Consider the following 21088-nt stretch of genomic DNA (forward strand, 5'->3'; position numbering starts at 1 on the left):
TATACTCATATATAGATGACCTAGTCATCGCCAATTGTTTGATAGATGCTAGAATTGGTTGTGCATGCTTTGCCACATATTTCATTTGTCATTTTATTGTGTGAGCATGTTGGTTGCATATTTTACTCATTCGAGGACATCCACTTGTTGATTTGATTGATTGGATTCTTTTTCTTTGGCCAAGTGGATGGACAAGAATGCCTAAAAACCTTCTCTAGCTATCTATGCTTTTCTTGTCTCAAACTCTATTCATGCTACATCACAAAATTTGATCAAGTCAGATTCGAACCACTCTGTGTGAGGAGCACTCGGAGTCCCCGATTCGTCAGAGACTTAAACTTCCAAAACTTCTTTGTGATTCTCGGTCTGACCGATTCCTCCATTTCGGTCCCACCGAGATCACTAAGTCGATCTAGGTTTTCAATCTCGGTGCAACTGATTTGAACTTTTTAGTCCCACCGAGTTGCTGTAACTGTATACAGTTATGCATCTCGGTGTCACCGAGTTGTTCCACTCGATCACACCGACAGGGTCGGGCTATATATAGTCACGGGCAAAAATTTGGAAATTCCTCCAAACCCCTACGCCCGCGCATTGCTCACTCTGCCTCCAGGGTCTCCGGATCGTCTCCTCGTCGCCAGCCGCCTCCTGTCGCTGGTCTCCGCCGCCGTCAACGGATTTCACCCCCGCCGTTGCCGCCGTAGCGAGTTCATCGCCGAGCTAGGGTATGGACTCGATCATAGTGCTATCTTCGTCTGATTCCTAGCACATTGTGTTCATCATGTATGTTGCCACGATTGAAACACTCCTATCCAGTCAATATGATCCTTAGAATAGATGTGATTTAAGAATTTAGGGTTAGGTTTCCGCCGAAACCATCTCGGACCCACCGAGTTGAAAAACTCGGTCCCACCGATTTGGCTAATGCCATTGCACTAGTAACTCTCGGTCTGACCGAGAATTACAAATCGGTGTGACCGATTTTAGAACTTTGTGAAACCCTAGCAGTCTCGGTGCCACCGAACTGTGACTCGGTCTGACCGAGTTCACTAGTTTAGGTTCCAAAACTGCTTCGGTATCACCGAGTTTGAAAATCGGTAGATCCGAAATGCTTTCTGTGGAAACTAAAACTAAGTTTTTTTAATCATTCTTTTGCAAAAATCTCTGCATTTTGTGATGCTCATCCATTCTATCTCGTCTATAACTAATCACAAGGTCAGCAGTCAGTGATTTACAGCATGTCAGACCAAAGTGATAGTCAGAACAAGTCAGCAGAGCAGATTCACATGAGTGAGGGCACTAGTCCCTCTAGCAGCTCAGATGATGGGAGGAGAAGCACTCCAAGCAATTTGCCCAAAGCAGCCACAAGAGCAAGAACAAAGAGAACCTCAGACTCTGAGGATGAGGATTATGTGGCTGTTGAAGATGAGGCTACTTCCAAGAAGGTAGTGCTCAAAAAGGTGCACAGCTTAACTGCAGTAAAGCCAGGCATGAAGATCAAAAGGCCAGCAGGAAGATAGCCTATGTCCAAAGCCAGAGCATCAACTCAAGTACCTGAAAAGCCTGATCCCAAAGAGCCAGCTGCAGAAGGAGAGAAAATGAAGGAAAGGGTCAAGAAGACCATGGCCAGAGTTGTTGGTCAACCTTCCATGATGGAAGAGGAAGAAGAGGTTGCTGCACCAGCACCCAAGACACAGAAGCTTATGGGTGATGCTATAAGATCTGGGGTACAACATCAAAGCCCAAAGAAGCGCCCAAAGCTACCCCCAAGCCCAAGAATGCACCAAAGAGGAATACCAGGAGTATTCCAGCTGCTGAGAAGAACAAGGCCCCAGTGCCTGAAGTTGCTGATGATGAAGAGGATGAAGGACAAGTCCTGAGGAAGCTAAAGCCCAAGATTCCAGACCACAATGATGCTCATCCTGTGGCTGAGGACATGAATATCAGGAGAGACTCAGGGTTGAGGATATGGAGGACGACGGATCCATATGCCACCAGGAGAAGGACTTCTGTTGATTACAGGTTCCATACAAAGGAACAGCAGGACTTCTATGAGACAATCTTGTTGGACAAGAAGCCCATAGTGTGTGATATGAGGTGGGTCGACTGGACCTACATGAAGGAGAATGAGGAACACTATCCTGGAGTGTATGACAGTTTTGAAGCTTGTGGAGTTGCAGATTTTGTTGGGCAGAAGCTCACCAACTGGAATGATGAACTCATTATGCAATTCTACTCCACAGCACACTTCTATCCAGATGGCAGGATAGTGTGGATGTCAGAAGGTACGAGGTACCAGTCAACCATAGAAGAATGGGCTAGCCTGATCAATGCCCCCAAGGAGAGTGAAGATGACTTGGATGTCTATGCCAAGAAGAAAATGGGACACAATACTATGACACATATGTACAAGGAGATCCCAGACAAAGCTCTTGAGACTTTCTCGTTTGGATCAGTGCACTTTCTTCTGTCAGGGCTGCCTACGATCAACTGGATCCTAAGGCACACTCTTTTGCCCAAGTCAGGTGACCACAACATGATTAGAGGGCATGCTATCAACTTGCTGCATATATTTGATGTGCCACAGAAATTGAAAGTCATGAGCCTTATGGTTGAGACCATTAAGAGGACTGCAACAGACCAGAAGAGAAGTTGTGGATATGCCCCACAGATTCAGGAGTTGATTAACTCAAAGATGGGCACAGGAAAATATCTGTTGGATAAGGAACATTTTGCTCTTTATCCAAACTTTGAGGACAATCAAGTTGTCATGACTGAGAATGAACGATCATCAGTGCAAGCTCAAGAGAAGAAGGAGAAGGCAAGGAAAGAGAAGGCTGCCAAGATGCCAACTCAAGAGGAGGCATCTGAGTATTTCTTGAAGAACAAGCAGGAGCAGCTTGGTTACTTGATAGCATCAACACTGAGGATTGAGAAGGGGATGGCCACCCTAACTCAAAACTAGGAGAGCCTGGAAAGAATCATGGAACAAAAATTCTATGATCTAGATGTCAAAGTAACTGAGATTCAGTCAGTTGTGGAGCAGCTTCAGGAAGACATGCAAGAGAGGAAGGGCAAGACAACCACTGATGCATTTGCCAGAGTGCCTAGAGCTCAAAGGTCAGCTGCCATGCCTGTGAAAGACACTAGAGCCACATCATCTGCACCAGCAACAGCTCCTAGAGCTCCAGGACAACCAGCTCCAGCACCAACTCCTCCAACTCCCTCTACATCAACTGAAGCCTTCGTTCTTGGAGTTATCCGGACACCACCACCACCTGAAGACCAAGCCTGAGAGTCGATCTAGCACTATGCATTTTTTATGAACTTTTTGGTAACTTGTTGCCAAAGGGGGGGATGTATCGATCATAGGCTTCGAGAGAAGAGAGTGTTGTTTTTTTGTTCTCTCTTGCTTTGGTGGTTAAATTTTGTTTGCTTTTGATTGCTTGAGATACTATGCAATTACCTGTGAGACATTGATGATCATGTGTTTGATCATAAGCTACACTTATGCCTGTTTGATGATATTATCTTACCTATCCTTATATGATCATTCACTTTGCTTGGTGATGAGTGCATGTATTCAATCTTTATTATTTTGAGTGCTCCACCAAGATGTATGTGACATGGAAGAGTAACCCATGAGCCTAATTCGTTGTGCATTTGCAGTCCAAAGCAAATCTTAAACTATGCACAAATTAAGGGGGAGCTCTTGCTTATCACATACTTCTCAAAGCGACGATGTTTTACAATCTTATTATCTTTTGTCGAAGCTTTGATCTATATGTTGTCATCAATTACCAAAAAGGGGGAGATTGAAAGTGCAACTATCCCTAGGTGGTTTTGGTAATTCATAACAACATATAGCTCATTGAGCTAATGCTATTCCAAGATTATTATTTCAGGAAAGCTCAATGAATGGCATGGCATGGATGATGAAAGTGGACCCCTCAAAATATCAAGGACAAAGGATTGGCTCAAGCTCAAAAGCTCAAGACTCTTCATTTTACATTTTAGTGATCCAAGATCACATTGAGTCTATAGGAAAAGCCAATACTATCAAGGAGGGATGAGGTGTTGCTTAATGAGCCTCTTGCTTCAAGTGCTTAGTGATATGCTCCAAATACCCTCAACTACTTTCTCACATCCTCATATGACCTAAACCTAAAGCCAAAATCGGTCACACCGATTCTTTCTATCCGGCGCCACCGAGTTCAGATGTCATAGCCACTGCCACAAACCCTAGGCAAATCGGTCTCACCGATAGGGATCTCGGTCTCACCGAGATGGGATTGTAATCTCTCTGTTTCCCTTCGTAACGTTTCGGTCTAACCGAAGTGAGCGATCGGTCCCACCGAGATTGCAATGTAAACTCTATTTCCCTTTTGTAACATTTCGGTCTCACCGAAAAGAGCAAATCGGTCCCACCGAGTTTACCTGACCAACTCTCTAGTTAGCTAATTACCAAATCGTTCACCGAGTTTGTAATCGGTCTCACCGAGATTACGTTATGCCCTAACCCTAACCATATCGGTCCTACCGAGTTGCATGTCGGTCCCACCGAAAACCCTAACGGTCACTAGGTTTACTAAATCGGTCTGACCGAGTTTGTTGATTCGGTCCCACCGAGATTGGTAAATTGTGTGTAACGGTTAGATTTTGTGTGGAGGCTATATATACCCCTCCACCTCCTCTTCATTCATGGAGAGAGCCATCAGAACAAACCTACACTTCCAACTTACCAGTTCTGAGAGAGAACCACCTACTCATGTGTTGAGGCCAAGATATTCCATTCCTACCATATGAATCTTGATCTCTAGCCTTCCCCAAGTTGCTTTCCACTCAAATCTTCTTTCCACCAGATCCAAATCCTATGAGAGAGAGTTGAGTGTTGGGGAGACTATCATTTGAAGCACAAGAGCAAGGAGTTCATCATCAACGCACCATTTGTTACTTCTTGGAGAGTGGTGTCTCCTAGATTGGCTAGGTGTCACTTGGGAGCCTCCGACAAGATTGTGGAGTTGAACCAAGGAGTTTGTAAGGTCAAGGAGATCGCCTACTTCTTGAAGATCTACCGCTAGTGAGGCAAGTCCTTCGTGGGTGACGGCCATGGTGGAATAGACAAGGTTGCTTCTTCGTGGACCCTTCGTAGGTGGAGCCCTCCGTGAACTCGCGCAGCCGTTACCCTTCGTGGGTTGAAGTCTCCATCAACGTGGATGTACGATAGCACCACCTATCGGAACCACGACAAAAACATTCGTGTCTCCAACTGCGTTTGAATCCTCCAAACCCTTCCCTTTACTTTCTTGCAAGTTGTATGCTTTAATTTCCGCTGCCTATATACTCTTTGCATGCTTGTTTGATTTGAGTGATGATTGCTTGACTTGTCCAAAGATTGCTAAAATCTGCCAAACTCTAAAATTGGGAAAAGGTTAAGTTTTTAATTGGTCAAGTAGTCTAATCACCCCCCCCCCCTCTAGACATACTTCAAGGTCCTACAGTTGTGCCGTATCCTGGAAGGGTATCGCGCGAACGTTGTCTGTGGAAAAAGGAAAATCATAGGAGAATACAACGTAAGTATGCGTTGGATAGTAAAGGTGTAAGATGTTGGTCTGCCAAGAAGGTTGAGCCAAATGTGGGGCTGTATTAAAAATTTATAGCCCCTGGTTTCCGCTATGGGGGTACATATACGGTGCCCTGGTTGAACCGGGCTACCGGACTCATCTAACCGTGTCTACGGTCTTAATGACCAGACATGTATGTGATATTTGGAGGCCGCTTACAGTCCGACCGCTAGGGCCGTCGCATGTTCCTCTACGTGTGAAAAGCGCTCTGTGATTCCGCTAACGGTGATGACACCACGTGGACCAGGCATCTTGAGTGTAAGGTAGCCATAATGCAGTGATGCGTTGAAGTGGGCGAAGGCCGTTCTTCCAAGCAATGCATGATAGCCGCTTTGGAAGGGTGCGATGGTGAAGAGCAATTCTTCGCTTCTGGAGTTGCCTGGGGAGCCGAATGTTACATCCAGCATGACGGAGCCCCTATTGTAGGTTTCAACGCCTGGTATCACCCCTTCAAAGGTGGTGTTGCTTTGGCTAATTCTGGATGGGTTTATCCCCATTCTGCGGACAGTGTCCTCGTATATCAAATTGAGACTACTGCCGCTGTCCATGAGGAGACGGGTGAGACGGTATTCATCTATTATTGGGTCGAGCACCAAGGCATGTGATCCTCCGTGCCGAATACTAGTTCGGCCGTCCATGTGATCGAAAGTGATCAGACGAGACATCCAGTAGTCGGATATGGCTACGGTGGGCTTTTCGTCATGCGCGTCTCTGAGCGCGCGTTCTTGCCATCTTGTGGATGTGTGAGTTGCGTGGATCATGTTTACTGTTTTAACCTCTGGAGGGAATTTTTCTGCCCCCCAGTGTTCGGCTGGCGAGGTTCGTCCTTGTATTCACTTGGTGTTTCCCTCACTTTGTGTTCGGCATTTAATTTTCCGGCCTGCTTGAAGACCCAACACTCTCTATGGGTGTCGTTCGTAGGTTTCTCCGGGGTGCCATGAATTTGGCATAGTCTATCCAGAACTCTGTTCAGGCCGGACGGTCCCTCTTTACTGCCTTTAAATGGCTTCTTTTGCTGATCAGGTCGAGAGCCCCTGAATCCGGCGTTGACCGTCATGTTATCCGGGCTCTCTTCCTTGTTTTGGCGTTTGTTTTTATTACGCCGTGGCTTCCCGTTGCCATCCCTTATTTCAGATGTGCTGGGGTCGCTAGTGCCTTTACGGGCCAACCAGCTATCTTCACCCGCGCAAAAGCGGGTCATAAGGCTTGTTAAGTCTGCCATTGTCCTTGGCTTTTCTTGGCCGAGGTGTCGGGCGAGCCATTCGTCACGGATGCTGTGTTTGAATGCCGCTAAGGCTTCAGCATCCGGACAATCGACAATTTGATTCTTCTTAGTGAGGAATCTGTTCCGAAGCTTGCGGGCGGACTCTCCGGGCTGTTGGATTATGTGACTTAGGTCGTCTGCATCCGGAGGCCAGACATAAGTCCCTTGAAAATTGGCCCTAAAAGCATCTTCGAGTTCCTCCCAACTCCCAACTAAGTTTTCGGCGAGGCTTTTCAACCAGTGTCTAGCTTGTCCCTTCAATTTTAAGGGAAGGTATTTGATGGCGTGGAGGTCATCTCCATGAGCCATGTGGATATGCAGGATAAATCCTCAATCCAGACCCCTGGGTCTGTTGTGCTGTCGTATGCTTCTATGTTCACATGTTTGAAGCCCTGTGGGAATTCATGGTCCAATACTTCTTCGGTGAAGCACAGGGGGTGAGCAGCCCCTCTGTATCTGGATGTGTTGTGGCATGCAGTCGGCTGTTGCTGTGTCCGGAGTTTATTCTGAACTGGTGTTTGGCTTGTATGAGTGTTTGGGTGACCATAGTCCCTCGTCGGGGTGTGTCTCTTAGATCCATAGATGGACCTGGCTGCACTGGCTTTCTTATCCAGATGCTCACGTAGATCATGCGAGGCGTCTGTGGCTGTTCTGTTGCGGTTGTGGAGTGGTACGTTTGGTCTCCCGGTCGTGTTATTCTTTTGTGGAACGGCCTCGCCGTCGAATTCTGGCAGTAGCTTGCGCTTCGGATAACTTTTCGTATGGCGATCGTCGCCATATCTTTCTTTAGTGTCTCGCACTTTATTCCATCTGCAACTTAGCTTTTCCTATGCGGCCTTGAGCCGTTGCTTCTGCTTTTTAGACTTCTTGCGGTGGCCATAAGCTTTCCGTGGAGGTTGTCTCGTTCCACTTGTTCGTCCGGGATGATGAATGCATCATCATCCGAACTGTCTTCCTGTTCTAGGGCGGTTTCATGAGCTCGTCCCTCTGGATCATGGTGATCGGATATTTGTTCCGAATTTGGTTTGGCGTGACCTGCCTCGTCCTGCTCCATCGCTGGGTCCGTGTGGTCGTTACTGCCTTCTGGTATGTCAGCCCTTCTTGCACTCTTGTCGCTGTTTTTACTGTTGCTGGACTTTGAGCGGCGCCTGCGCCGCCGTTTTGGCTTTTGTCTGGGCGTTTTCTCTTCCGGATTATCGCTGTCGTCCTTGTTGGGTGTATCTACCATGTATATGTCGTGTGACAAGGTAGTAGTCCCGCGCCCCAGAGATTCTGAAGCTTCTCCTGCATCGTCGTCCATACCGTCGATGTCTTTGGAGTCGAAGTTAAGAACGTCGGTTAAATCATCGATCGTAGCAATGAAGTGGGTGGTGGGTGGGCAGCGAGTTTCTTCGTTGCCTGCTTCCCACTCAAGCTGAACATAGTTCGGCCCAGAGCCTCCAGACAAAGAGAGAGACTTCAATGAGTTCAGCATGTCGCCAAAGGGCGAGTGCTAAGAGATGTCCGCAGCGGTAAACTCCATTACTGGAGCCCAACCTGGTTTGGCTAGCTCGAGGGTATGCGGACCGGAACCAACGGCCGGATACTAGTTCGGGGGTCTGGGGTTACAGGCCTCTGCAGAGATCAGACATGTGTTCGGCTCCACCGCCGATGAGTGTGCGGCCTGTGGGGCGGGGTCCACCCCTCCGTCCTTGGGCAACGCAATCTGCTCCGGATTTAGATCCGGGGCTCCTGCAGGGATGATGTCCTGAGCATTGTCCAACAGCAGGTCTAGGCCGTGCTCGTCGTCACTGTCCGGCGCTGTCGGTGCAGGGCCGGGTCCATCGGAGATCAAATCTCCGCGAACATCCGCCGTGTAGTTCAAGTTTCCGAACCTGATCTGGTGGCCAGGGGTGTAGCTGTCGATCTGCTCCAGATGGCCAAGTGAATCGGCCCGCAGTGCAAAGCCGCCGAACACAAAGATCTGCCCGGGGAGAAAAGTCTCACCCTGGACCGTGTTGTTGACGATTAAAGACGCCATCAAGGCTCGAAGTGACGACACAGAGGAACTCTCAATGAAAGAACCAATGCCGGTGTCAAAACCGGCGGATCTCGGGTAGGGGGTCCCGATCTGTCTGTCTTAGGCTGATGGTAATAGGAAGCAAGGGACACAATGTTTACCCAGGTTCGGGCCCTCTCGATGGAGGTAAAACCCTACTTCCTTCTTGATTAATATTGAAGATATGGGTAGTACAAGAGTGGATCTACCACGAGATCATAGAGGCTAAACCCTAAGAGCTAGCCTATGATGGTATGATTGTAATTATGATCGGCCTTCTAAGGACCATGCTCTCTGGTTTATATAGACACCGGAGAGCTAGGGTTTACATGGAGTCGGTTACAAGGAAGGAAATATAATATCCGGATCGCCAAGCTTGTCTTCCACGCAAAGGAGAATCCCATCCGGATACGAGCCGAAGTCTTGAGTCTTGTATCTTGACGCTTCTATAGTCCGGACGATGAATATAGTCCGGCTATCCGGATACCCCCTTATCCATGACTCCCTCAGGTGTGGAATGTCGTTCGCCGGAAAAATGGATTGTGCCTGGGGTTAAACGGATGGAGGTGGGGGGGAGCATGGCAGTGGCAGGCGGTTCAGGGGAGGGCGGGCCAGTGGCGGCAGGTGGTTAGGCGTGTGGCAGGCTGAGAAGATGAACCGTGCATCAATTTTGGAGGTTGAAGTAGCCATTCTAGCCATCCATGTTGCATTCGACGGCTCACAAGAGTCGACTGACCCAAATTGCTCCTTTAGATTGCAGGATCCACGTGGCATTCAAGGTCTCGGAGGTAGATTCTGCGTCTGCACCCAGTTTGCGGGCTCGGCGCGGGCGCGACTGGCTTCCACCGCGACAGCCACCATGCGCGCATCCTCCGTTCGGGCGGAGACGATAATGAAATGCTAGTTCCTCCATGCCGGCGTGCTGGAGCACGCGCTCGTCCTCCTCTTTGTACGCTGCGTGCATAGACGCGGCTCCACCAGCTGCTCGCGTGCTTGGCAGCGCGGCGGCATCGCGAGGAGGGACTGCAGAAGACGTGAGCGGGTGAGCCATCGGCTTCATGGCACACGGATGGTAGCGACACGGCGGTGATGGGCGAGAAATTGTTGGCCAGAGCAGGCGGGCGCTGTGGGAGTCCTGGATTAAGGGGTCCTCAGACAGCCGGACTATATGCATATGCCGGACTGATGGGCTATGAAGATACAAGATAGAAGACTTCGTCCCGTGTCCGGATGGGACTCTCCTTTGCGTGGAAGGCAAGCTTGGCGATTCGGATATGAAGATTCCTTTCTTTGTAACCGACTATGTGTAACCCTAGCCCCCTCTGGTGTCTATATAAACCAGAGGGTTTAGTCTGTAGGACAAGAACAATCATAATCATAGGCTAGCTTCTATGGTTTAGCCTCTACGATATCATGGTAGATCAACTCTTGTAATACTCATATCATCAAGATCAATCAAGCAGGAAGTAGGGTATTACCTCCATAGAGACGGCTCGAACCTGGGTAAACATTATGTCCCCCGCCTCCTATTACCATTAGCCTTAGACGCATAGTTCGGGACCCCCTACCTGAGATCTGCCGGTTTTGACACCGACATTGGTGCTTTCATTGAGAGTTCCACTGTGTCATCACCATAAGGCTTGATGGCTCCTTCAATCATCTATAACAGCGCAGTCAAGGGTGGGGTCTTCCTCCCCAGACAGATCTTTGTGTTCGGCGGCTTCGCACTGCGGGCCAACTCATTTGGCCATCTGGAGAAGATCTACAGCTACGCCCCTGGCAGTTGCACCCTGCCGCCACGATGGACATGACCGAAATCTGTCATCGGACTGTGCTTAGGAGATAGCACCTGTAACCGCTCTGGCCCTAGATCCAGAGAAGAGTGCACCATCCGAGGACGGGAAGCTCAACCTCGCCACGGAAGCCGCAGACTCAGCGGCGCTATAGCCGAACACATATCTGACCTCCAACGAGGCCTGTGTCATCGGAACCTCGGACTCGTCTCCGGCCATAGGCTCCAAACCGTGTGTATCCGCACGCATCAAATCCGACTGGGCGCCGATCTTAGAGTTCAGCTTCGCGGACATCTTCCAACACTCACCCGTAGGTGATGTGTTAAACTCATTAAAGTCTCTCTCCTTGTTAGGAGATTCTTGGCCGAACTATGTCCAGCTTGAGTGGGGAGCGGACGACGAAGAACTTCGTTACCCACCCACCACCCACTTGATAGCCATTGTCGACGACTTGACCGACGTGCTTGACTTCGACTCCGAAGACATCGACGGTATGGACGACGATGCGGGAGAAGAATAGGAACCACCGCCCGCAGGGCGCTGGACAGCCACCTCCTCACACGACTTATACATGGTGGACACACCCAAAGAAAACAATGGCGAAGAGAGAAATGATCCAGATGAGGATAAGCCTCCTGAGAAGCATCCGAAGCGCCGACATCAGCGGCGCCGCTCTAAACCTCGCCATAGTAAAAACATCAATACTGGCACAAGAGAGAATAACACCCCGGACGACGCCGAAGACAATGAAGACCCCGCAAACCCAGCAATGGAGCAGGACGAGCAAGGAGACGGCAAACACAGTCCAGGACCGCTGTCCGATCACAGCGATGCCGAAGACACCAATTATCAACCTGTCTCCGAAGAGGAGATCAGTCTGGATGACGATGCATTCATTGTCCTAGAAAAACAATTGGAACAAGAGCGCCATCACCAGAGACTTATCGCCACCGCGAGGATCTTGAAGAAGCAGTAGCAACGGCTTAAAGCTGCACATGATACGCTCAATGATAGATGGAACAAAGTGCTCGACACTAAGGAAAAATACGGTGGTAATCGCCAAACAAAGAGCTACCCCAAACGCAAACTGCTACCCGAATTTGACGACGAGGCTGTCGCGCCCATACCTCCGAATAAAAATACGGCCGATCAACCAGACCGACCACCTCATGGTCGAGACAGAGCGGCTAACAACGCTGCACACAAACCCACACCGCCTCCCCATAAAAGAAGGGAGGTTGCAACCCAGGACCGGAAAGATGATTTATGCGTAATCCTGGAGAAAAAGGCTGGCAGAACCAGGTCCATCTATGGATCCAGGGATCATGTTCCCGCACATGATCATGGCCATCAAACCAAATAAGTCAGTCACTTACCAGTTCGGAACCAACACCGAACACTACAACCGTCGGACCCACGCCATGACACAGCCAAATACAGGTGTGCTGCACAACCCCTGTGCTTCACCGATGAGGTGCTGGATCATGAATTTCCAGAAGGGTTTAAACCCGTGAATATCGAGGCATATGATGGAATGACAGCCCCTGCAGTCTGGATAGAAGACTTTATTCTTCACATCCACATGGCTCACAGAGACGATCTCCACGCCATCAAATACCTACCCCTCAAGCTAAAAGGACCAGCCGGCACTAGCTGAAAAGCCTCCCCTAAAATTCCATTAGAAGCTGGGAAGAACTTGAGGACACTTTTTAGGGCCAATTTCCAAGGGACCTATGTCTGACCTACGGATGCAGACGATCTAAGTCACATAAGCCAACAGCCCGAAGAGTCAGCTCATAAGCTTTGGAACCGATTTGTCACTAAGAAGAACCAAATCGTCGACTGTCGGGATGCCGAAGCCTTAGGAGCTTTCAAACACAATGTCCGAGACGAATGGCTAGCCAGACACCTCGGCCAGGAAAAGCCAAAGACAATGGTAGCCCTAACTACACTCATGACCCACTTTTGTGCGGGAGAGGACAACTAGTTGGCCCGTAGTAGCACCATCGATCCTGGCACATCCGAAGTCAGGGATGGCAATGGAAAACCACGACGCAATAAAAACAAACGTCGAAACAATGAAGAAAACCCAGACAATACAACAGTAAACACCGGATTCAAAGGCTGTAGACCCGATCAACGGAAAAAATCAATTAAAGGCAGCAAAGATGGTCCATCCATCCTAGATAAAATTCTAGTCAGTTCCTGCCAGATTCATGGAACCCTCGACAAACCAGCTAATCATACCAACAGAGAATGTTGGGTCTTCAAGCAGGCCGGCAAGCTCAACGCTGAACACAAAGGGAAGGGACCGCAAAGCGAAGACGAGGACGAATCTCGCCAGCCGAATATGGGGGGACAGAAGAAATTTCCACCGGATGTCAAAACAGTGAACATGATTTATGTCACTCATATCCCAAAGAGGGAGCGCAAACGTTCAGTCCGAGACGTATATGCTATAGAGCCCGGTGCCCCCAAATTCAACCCATGGCCGGCCTGTCTGATCACCTTCGATCACAGGGATCATCCGACTAGTATCCGTCACGGGGGTTTGGGCTGCCTTAGTGCTCGACCCAATAATTGACGGATACCACCTCACCCTAGTCCTTATGGACGGCGGCAGTAGTCTCAATCTGATATATCAGGACACTGTCTGTAAGATGGGGATAGGCCCGTCAAGAATCAAGCAAAGCAGCACTACCTCTAAAGGAGTAATACCAGGTGTAGAGGCCTGCTGCACGGGCTCTCTAACATTGGACATTGTATTCGGCTCTCCTGATAACTTTTGAAGCAAAGAGCTAATCTTCGACATTGCTCCGTTCCGAAGTGGCTATCATGCACTACTCGGACGAACGACCTTTGCTTGTTTCAATGCAGTCTTGCATTACGCTTATCTCAAACTCAAGATGCCTAGACCACGTGGCACTATCACGGTCAACGGAAATATGGAGCATTCTCTTCGTATAGAAGAATACGCGGCAGCTCTAGTAGCCGAAGCACGAAGCGGCCTTTTCAAGCCGAGCAGCTCATCGGTCCTCAAGACCGCGGACACAGCCAAACGTATTCGGCGCACACCTATGTGTAGCAGCTCAGATAAACCTGAGCTTGTTTAGCATCCCTGCCCCCATAGATCGCCCCATAAGAAGATTGTACATGTTCTCCCGTATACATAAATATACGCTCAAAATTCCTTGGGTGGCGCTGGGGGCACTCTGCATGTAAGAAGTCTATTGTTCGGCTTGACCCTATTCACTCTCAAGAAGATATAGTTCTCTTCAAAACCAACAAACTATACCCGCGGCCATACCAGATTCTTTCACCTGGTTCTTTCTTTTTTGCAGATGGCCATCATGATATACCCTTCAAGGACAATGCACAACAGAGACAAAGGCGCAGATGTGCAGCAAGGCCCCGTTTTAATGTTTCTTTTTAGATTAAGACCCTGTGTAAACCTTTTTTTCTTATTATTATCTCTTGTTGTCTCATACCCTTCTGGCATATAAAACGCCCAGGAAAGATATCGGCATTATTTGCGAACTTATGATTCGTCATACTAAAATGGATGTTATAGAAGCAGCCAATAGTGTGCTTTGAGAACTATGCTCTCACCACAGGCGCTCTCTCCCCACGCCAGATTGCCACACGTGCCTTGAATTCAGGGTTCATTACCGGGGGCTGTATCCAGCCAGGTATATATTGAAAACTCCGAGTACCTTCGGGAGTGTTCGGCGTCGCGAGTTTTGGCCTTATATGCATCAGCTCTGAATCATGTCTTTGGTCAATAGTTGGGTTTGCCCGGCTCCTATGCTTGCTACCTTACGTTCTGCTCTATTGTCTAAGGTGGTAAAGGGAGAACTACTGCGATTGTGCCCTGGTTCATCTGGATGAGCACCTCAGTAGAGAAAGCCGAAAACTGACAGTCATGATAAGGCGAGAGCTGGTCAATCACTCGATGACTCAGCGGAATCTTCGCGATTCCTCCGCATTAACGAAGGACCGGTTTCCCGGTCACATATGTAAACGCACCGTATTCGGATAAACACGGACATACCAGAGGCTATATAGTAGCCCCATCGTCAAACTCCTATGGCTAAGTGAAACTGTTAAAGCTCTATAGTCCGATTGCTTAGTTCACCGCACTAACACCTCCTTAATGGACCAAGACGTTGGGTCAAGTGTGATCAAGTGCTTTTCCGAACACCCCCGCGTTATACGCAAGGGGGCCAAAGCCGACGACTGCAAACTTTCAGGTTATATACATATATACATAAACGGCCACACATGAGGCACTAAAATACTTTACGGGCAAAAGTATAAACAAAGTCTTCATTATCATAAGCATTTTTTTTACAATTCAGATACATGTTACTCAAACATAATATTTTTCAGGCACTGACCCTCTATCAAGCGGGCACCCTCTAAGACTTCTTCAAAATAGTGCTCTGGTGTGTCCTGACCCTCGGGTGGACCCACTGTTGCAATATCGGTGGCCTTCATCTTTGCCCAGTACGTCTTCACATGGGCAAGGGCCATCCGTGCACCTTCTATGCACGCTGACCGCTGATACGTCTCCATCATATCTATAATTTTTGATTGTTCCATGCCAATATTCTACAACTTTCATATACTTTTGGCAACTTTTTATACTATTTTTGGGACTAACATATTGATCCAGTGCCTAGTGCCAGTTCCTGTTTGTTGGATGTTTTTTGTTTCGCAGAAAACCCATATCAAATGGAGTCCAAACGGAATAAAAATGGATGGAGATTTTTTTGGAATATTTATGAACTTTGGGAAGAAGAATCAACGCAAGATGATGCCCGAGGGGGCCACGAGGCAGGGGGCGCGCCCCAAGGGGTCAGGTTTGCCCTGGGCCCTCGTGGCCACACCGTAAGGTGGTTGCTGCCCTTCTTTCGCCGCAAGAAAGCCAATATCCGGATAGAAATCATGTCCAAAGTACAACCCAATCGGAGTTACGGATCTCTGGGAATTTAAGAAACGTGAAAGGGCAGAATCAGGAACGCAGAAACAGAGAGATACAGAGAGACAGATCCAATCTCGGAGGGGCTCTCGCCCCTCCCACGCCAAGGGAGCCAAGGACCAGAGGGGAAACCCTTCTCCCATCTAGGGAGAAGGTTAAGGAAGAATAAGAAGAAGGGGGGCTCTCTCCCTTGCTTTCGGTGGCGCCGGAGCGCTGTCGGGGGCCATCATCATCACCGCGATCTACACCAACAACTTCATCGCCCTCATCACCAACTCTTCTCCCCTCTATGCAGCGGTGTAACCTCTCTTTTACCCGTTGTAATATCTACTTAAACATGGTGCTCAACGCTATATATTATTTCCCAATGATGTATGGCTATCCTATGATGTTTGAGTAGGTTTGTTTTGTCCTATGGGTTAATTGATGATCGTGATTGGTTTGAGTTGCATGTTTTATTATTGGTGCTGTCCTAATGTGCCCTCCGTGTCACGCAAGCGTGAGGGATTCCCGCTGTAGGTTGTTGCAATATGTTCATGATTCTCTTAGTGGGTTGCTTGAGTGACAGAAGCATAAACCCAAGTAAGGGGGTTGTGGCGTATGGGATAAAGGGGACTTGATGCTTTAATGCTATGGTTGGGTTTTACCTTAATGATCTTTAGTAGTTGCGGATGTTTGCTAGAGTTCCAATCATAAGTGCATATGATCCAAGAAGAGAAAGTATGTTAGCTTATGCCTCTCCCTCAAATAAAATTGCAATAGTGATTACCGGCCTAGTTATCGATTGCCTAGGGACAAATAACTTTCTCGTGACAGAAAGCTCTCTACTAAAACTAATTTAGTTGTGTTTTCATCTAAACAGCCCCTAGTTTATATTTACGTGCTCTTTATTATCTTGCTAACCTATCCAACAACACCTACAAAGTACTACTAGTTTCATACTTGTTCTAGGTAAAGCGAACGTCAAGCGTGCGTAGAGTTGTATCAGTGGTCGATAGAACTTGAGGGAATATTTGTTCTACCTTTAGCTCCTCATTGGGTTCGACACTCCTACTTATCGAAAGAGGCTACAACTCATCCCCTACACTTGTGGGTTATCAACCGCTTGACAGCATCGATACGCGACACCGCACGAACAAGGTGTTGCACTAAACCAAAATAACTATTCGCAGTTGGTCCCTCATGCCACAGCCGGTCCACGACAGCCTTCATGGCAAGTCCGGATATCCTGTGGAGCTCGGCCCATTCGGCCATATGTTCATTCAACAGCAGCGGACGCCTTGGCATGCTAAACTGCGACCAGAAAGGACTTTCCTCTTCATGGCCTTCTTGGGCTTGGAAAAGATGCATCGCATCAGAAGCACTCTTCGACAAGTCCAAATATGCGTCCGGAGAGCTCCACATTTGATCAAGCGGGGCATACTTCGGATTGCCGAACTTAGTTCATAAAAAAAAGGGCTTCCCAGCCGCGATCTCCCCGGCTTGCTGGATCTCCTCCAGAGCCGCTCTGGCCTCTGACCGGGTTTCCTTTGCCGCTTGTAAGGCCTTATCAAGGTCAGCCGTTTTTGCTTGGTTCTCTTTCTCGCGAAGTTCATATCGGCTAGCGGCATCCCTTAGCTCAAGTGCCATGTTGGATATTCTCTCCTCACTCAGGCGACGAGCAGCCTGTTCGGCTTTTAATTCACCAACTGCCTTCTCGGCAGCTGTGTTGCTTATCCTGGCTTGCTCCTTGGCCTGGGCATGCTCAGTCCGAAGGGTCTCTATGGCGGCAGCACCATCTGCAGTCAAGCATATTATAAATTCTAGCATCATGCTCCTATTTATACTCACTGACCTCCCAAAGGACATACCTTGCGCCTCGTCAAGCCGCTTGTTCACGAGCATGATGTCATCATCTGCTACATCAAGTTGCCGCTTCAGTTCGGCAAATTCGGTAGCCCGGGCAGTGGCTGGGGCTGCAGCCGCCTTTGTACAAATTGGCAAAATTATTACCTGAGCTTATTTATCTTTTGATCCTCTGATCGCCCCATTCGGATTGCAACCAGAGTCTCAGGGGCTACTATCTATACACAATGCACCTTGCGTTTATGGTACAATTAAAAAATGTCACATTACATACCTCAAAGCCTCTTAGCAGGCTCGTAAAGGCTTCATTCAATCCGCTTTTTGCGGACGAAATTCTCTCAATCACCATACCCATTAAGGTACGATGTTCCTCCGAGATAGGCGCTTGCCATAGAAGACCCGTCAATATGACCGGCTATATATCAGATAGTCCGGGGCTTTTGTTGTTGGTCTCTCTAGGAGCCGAACACCCCGGACCTTGGGCGGCCGAAGAGTCACCTTCTGGCCTTGTCCTCCTTTGCGGATTGGGAGAGATCCTTCGGGACGACACCTCGGGGTCGTCCACCTTATGGGGCGGGGGAGTATGAGGCGGTGTTTCACTCTCCATCAACTCCGGAAGAAGATCTCCCGAGGACGAAGATTGTTGAGTGAGGCTATAGGCCGAACTGCAAAACATACGTTTCAGATAGTACCCTCACAAACAGGAAAAGAACGGGGTATGCTTATTAAACACCTTTGTTCACTTACGATTCGGCTAAAGGCTGGCCCCCTTGTGGGAACTGTGTGGCAATATCGCCTCCTGAATCCGGGGCCCTGATAGGGATTTCTTCCCTCGCTTGGGGGCCTCTGCCTTCAGGTCTTCGGAGGCGGCTCTCTTCTTCCCGTGGGGGGAGGGAATGTTAGATTCTCCTCCCCTTTCATCCTATGACACGGGAGTTTCGATTTCCCCGGATATGGTGCGTGGCGTACCTCTGGTATGAAGGCCACTTTTGACCTCCCGACTCATCTCCTTTCCTTCCCTCAATGGCACTTGATAAGGCGTCAGAGCCAAGATCCTGGTTAATACTGGATCCACTGAGTTTTCGGGAAGAGGGGCCGAAAACCTGATCCTCTTTGCCTTCTTTACCCAGCCCTGGTCGAGTATGGTTTTCTCAGAATATCGTTATGGGATACTTAAACTAAAAATGTGTTCAGAAATTGAGTGCTTACCGGGGAATCCGAGTGGTTGCAGTCGAGGCATACGTCCTCTGTGGTGTCCGGACACCTTTTTCGTGACCCAAAGAATAATTCATACATCCCTTCGAGTGTTGTGTCAAAGAAGTGTTGAATGGTTTGCGGTCCTTCCAGATTGAACTCCCACATGCGGAGAGGTCGACGCTGGCATGGCGAGACCCGACGGACTAACATAACTTGGATTACCTTGATGAGATCGATGTCCTTCTTAATAAGGTCTCGAATGCGACTTTGCAATATTTGCACTTCATCTAGCGATCCCCAATCCAGCCCCTTGTTGATCCATGATGCAAGCTGTGGCGGAGGGCTGGATCGGAAGGTGGGTGAAGCCGCTCAATTTGTACCACGAGGTTTCGTGATAAAAAACCATTCCCGTTGCCATAGGTCGGAAGCTTCGGTGAAGGAACCCTTTGGCCAGGCGATGTCGGCCAATTTGCTTATTATAGCACCTCCGCACTCCGTGTGTCTCCCATCGATTATCTTCGGCTTTACATTGAAGGTCTTGAGCCATAAGCCAAAGGGTGGAGAGATACGGAGGAAGGCCTCACACACAATAATGAATAATGAGATGTAAAGGAAGGAGTCTGGAGCTAGATCATGGAAATCTAGTCCGTAGTAAAACATGAGCCCTCGAACGAAGGGATGAAGGGAGAAACCTAGCCCCCGGAAGAAGTGAGGGATAAATATGACCCTCTCATTGGGTCTAGGAGTAGGGATAACCTGCCCTTATGCAGGATGCCTGTGAAGGATCTCCTCTATCAAATACCTCGCCTCCCTGAGCTTCATGATATCCTCCTCTGTGACAGAAGAAGCCATCCACCAACCTTGAAAGCTGGATCCAGACATGGCCTGAGGTTCGAAGCGACTGGTTAAACCTTGGGTGTTGGAACTCGAGGTGGGAGGAGGAGAAGAGTAGCGTAGAGGAGAAAGGCGGGTCTTGGCCTCCTTATAAAGATGATGAATATCAAACGTCCCCTATGTGGCCTTAAAACATTCCTATTCCCAAGGAATCATACCAACGGGACGGTTGGGTTACCCACGCCCGTGTTGATGAGAATCCTGCAATAAGGGACACGATCTCCACTTCGACAAGACGTGCCAATAAATCCGCCTCACGAAGCGTGGAGCAGTAGGTTGGAAAAACGATTCGAAATAATGGCCGAACGATGACATAATGTCGTGTTGCAAAAGCTGTCAGTGGACTGGACTCGTGAAAATATTATGCTCTCCACGGTGGTATATGGAATTTGTTTTGCACAGCCGGACATGATTCTTATGTTGAAGATCTAATTGGGAGTATTCGGAGAAGGAACCCGCCTTGCAATGCCGAAGACAATCTGCGCGCCGGACTCATCATCATTGAAGCCTAGTTCAAGGGCTACTGAGGGAGTCCTGGATTAAGGGTTCCTCGGACAGCCGAACTATATGCATATGCCGGACTAATGGGCTATGAAGATAATAGATAGAAGACTTCGTCCCGTGTCCGGATGGGACTTTCCTTTGCGTGGAAGGCAAGCTTGGCGATTCGGATATGAAGATTCCTTTCTCTGTAACCGACTCTATGTAACCCTAGCCCCCTCTGGTGTCTATATAAACTGGAGGGTTTAATCCGTAGGACAAGAACAATCATAATCATAGGCTAGCTTCTACGGTTTACACTACTAGAATTTGCTAATTCATCGTCTGCCAACTCTTTGCCATCAGTTGGCGGATGGCAAAGAGAGGCTTTTCCATCAGCCACCAAAAAACAGAAGGCAAAGAGGCAACGGACGGCAAAGGAGGGATTTGCCTTCCGCACATCTTTTCCGTCCGCGAGCGGACGACAAAGAGCGTGGGCGGCGGGCGTACGGGGACGACCTAACGGCCATTTTCTTTGCCGTCTGCTGGTTGACGGCAAAACTTCATTGCCGTCAGCCAGCAGACGGCAAAGAAAACGGCCGTTAGGTCGTCCATTACCTCCCGGCCCCACCCCACTAGGTACGTTCTTGGCCGTCTGCTAGCAGACGACAAAGAACTGACCTACTATAGAAAAGGGGCCGCGCCCACGGCCCCTTCCCTCTCTCTCTCGATCTCCTCTTCACCATCCGCATCGCCGCCCTCGACCGCCGCTCCTTCCCGCCACCTCGTCCCATCGCCCCACCGCCCTGCTGCCACGTCGCACCGGCCCGGTGCCCCGCCCCATCGCCCCGGCCCGGCTGGCCTCGCCGCCCCGCCCCACACCACCCCCCCCCCTCCCCCGCGCGCCGCCCGGCTCGCCGCCCCGCCCCGCACCACCCCCACCGCGGCCCCCGGCTCGCCGCCCCACCCCGT

The sequence above is a fragment of the Triticum aestivum genome, chromosome 4B (genome assembly GCF_018294505.1).
Source record: "Triticum aestivum cultivar Chinese Spring chromosome 4B, IWGSC CS RefSeq v2.1, whole genome shotgun sequence".
Taxonomy (NCBI): domain Eukaryota; kingdom Viridiplantae; phylum Streptophyta; class Magnoliopsida; order Poales; family Poaceae; genus Triticum; species Triticum aestivum.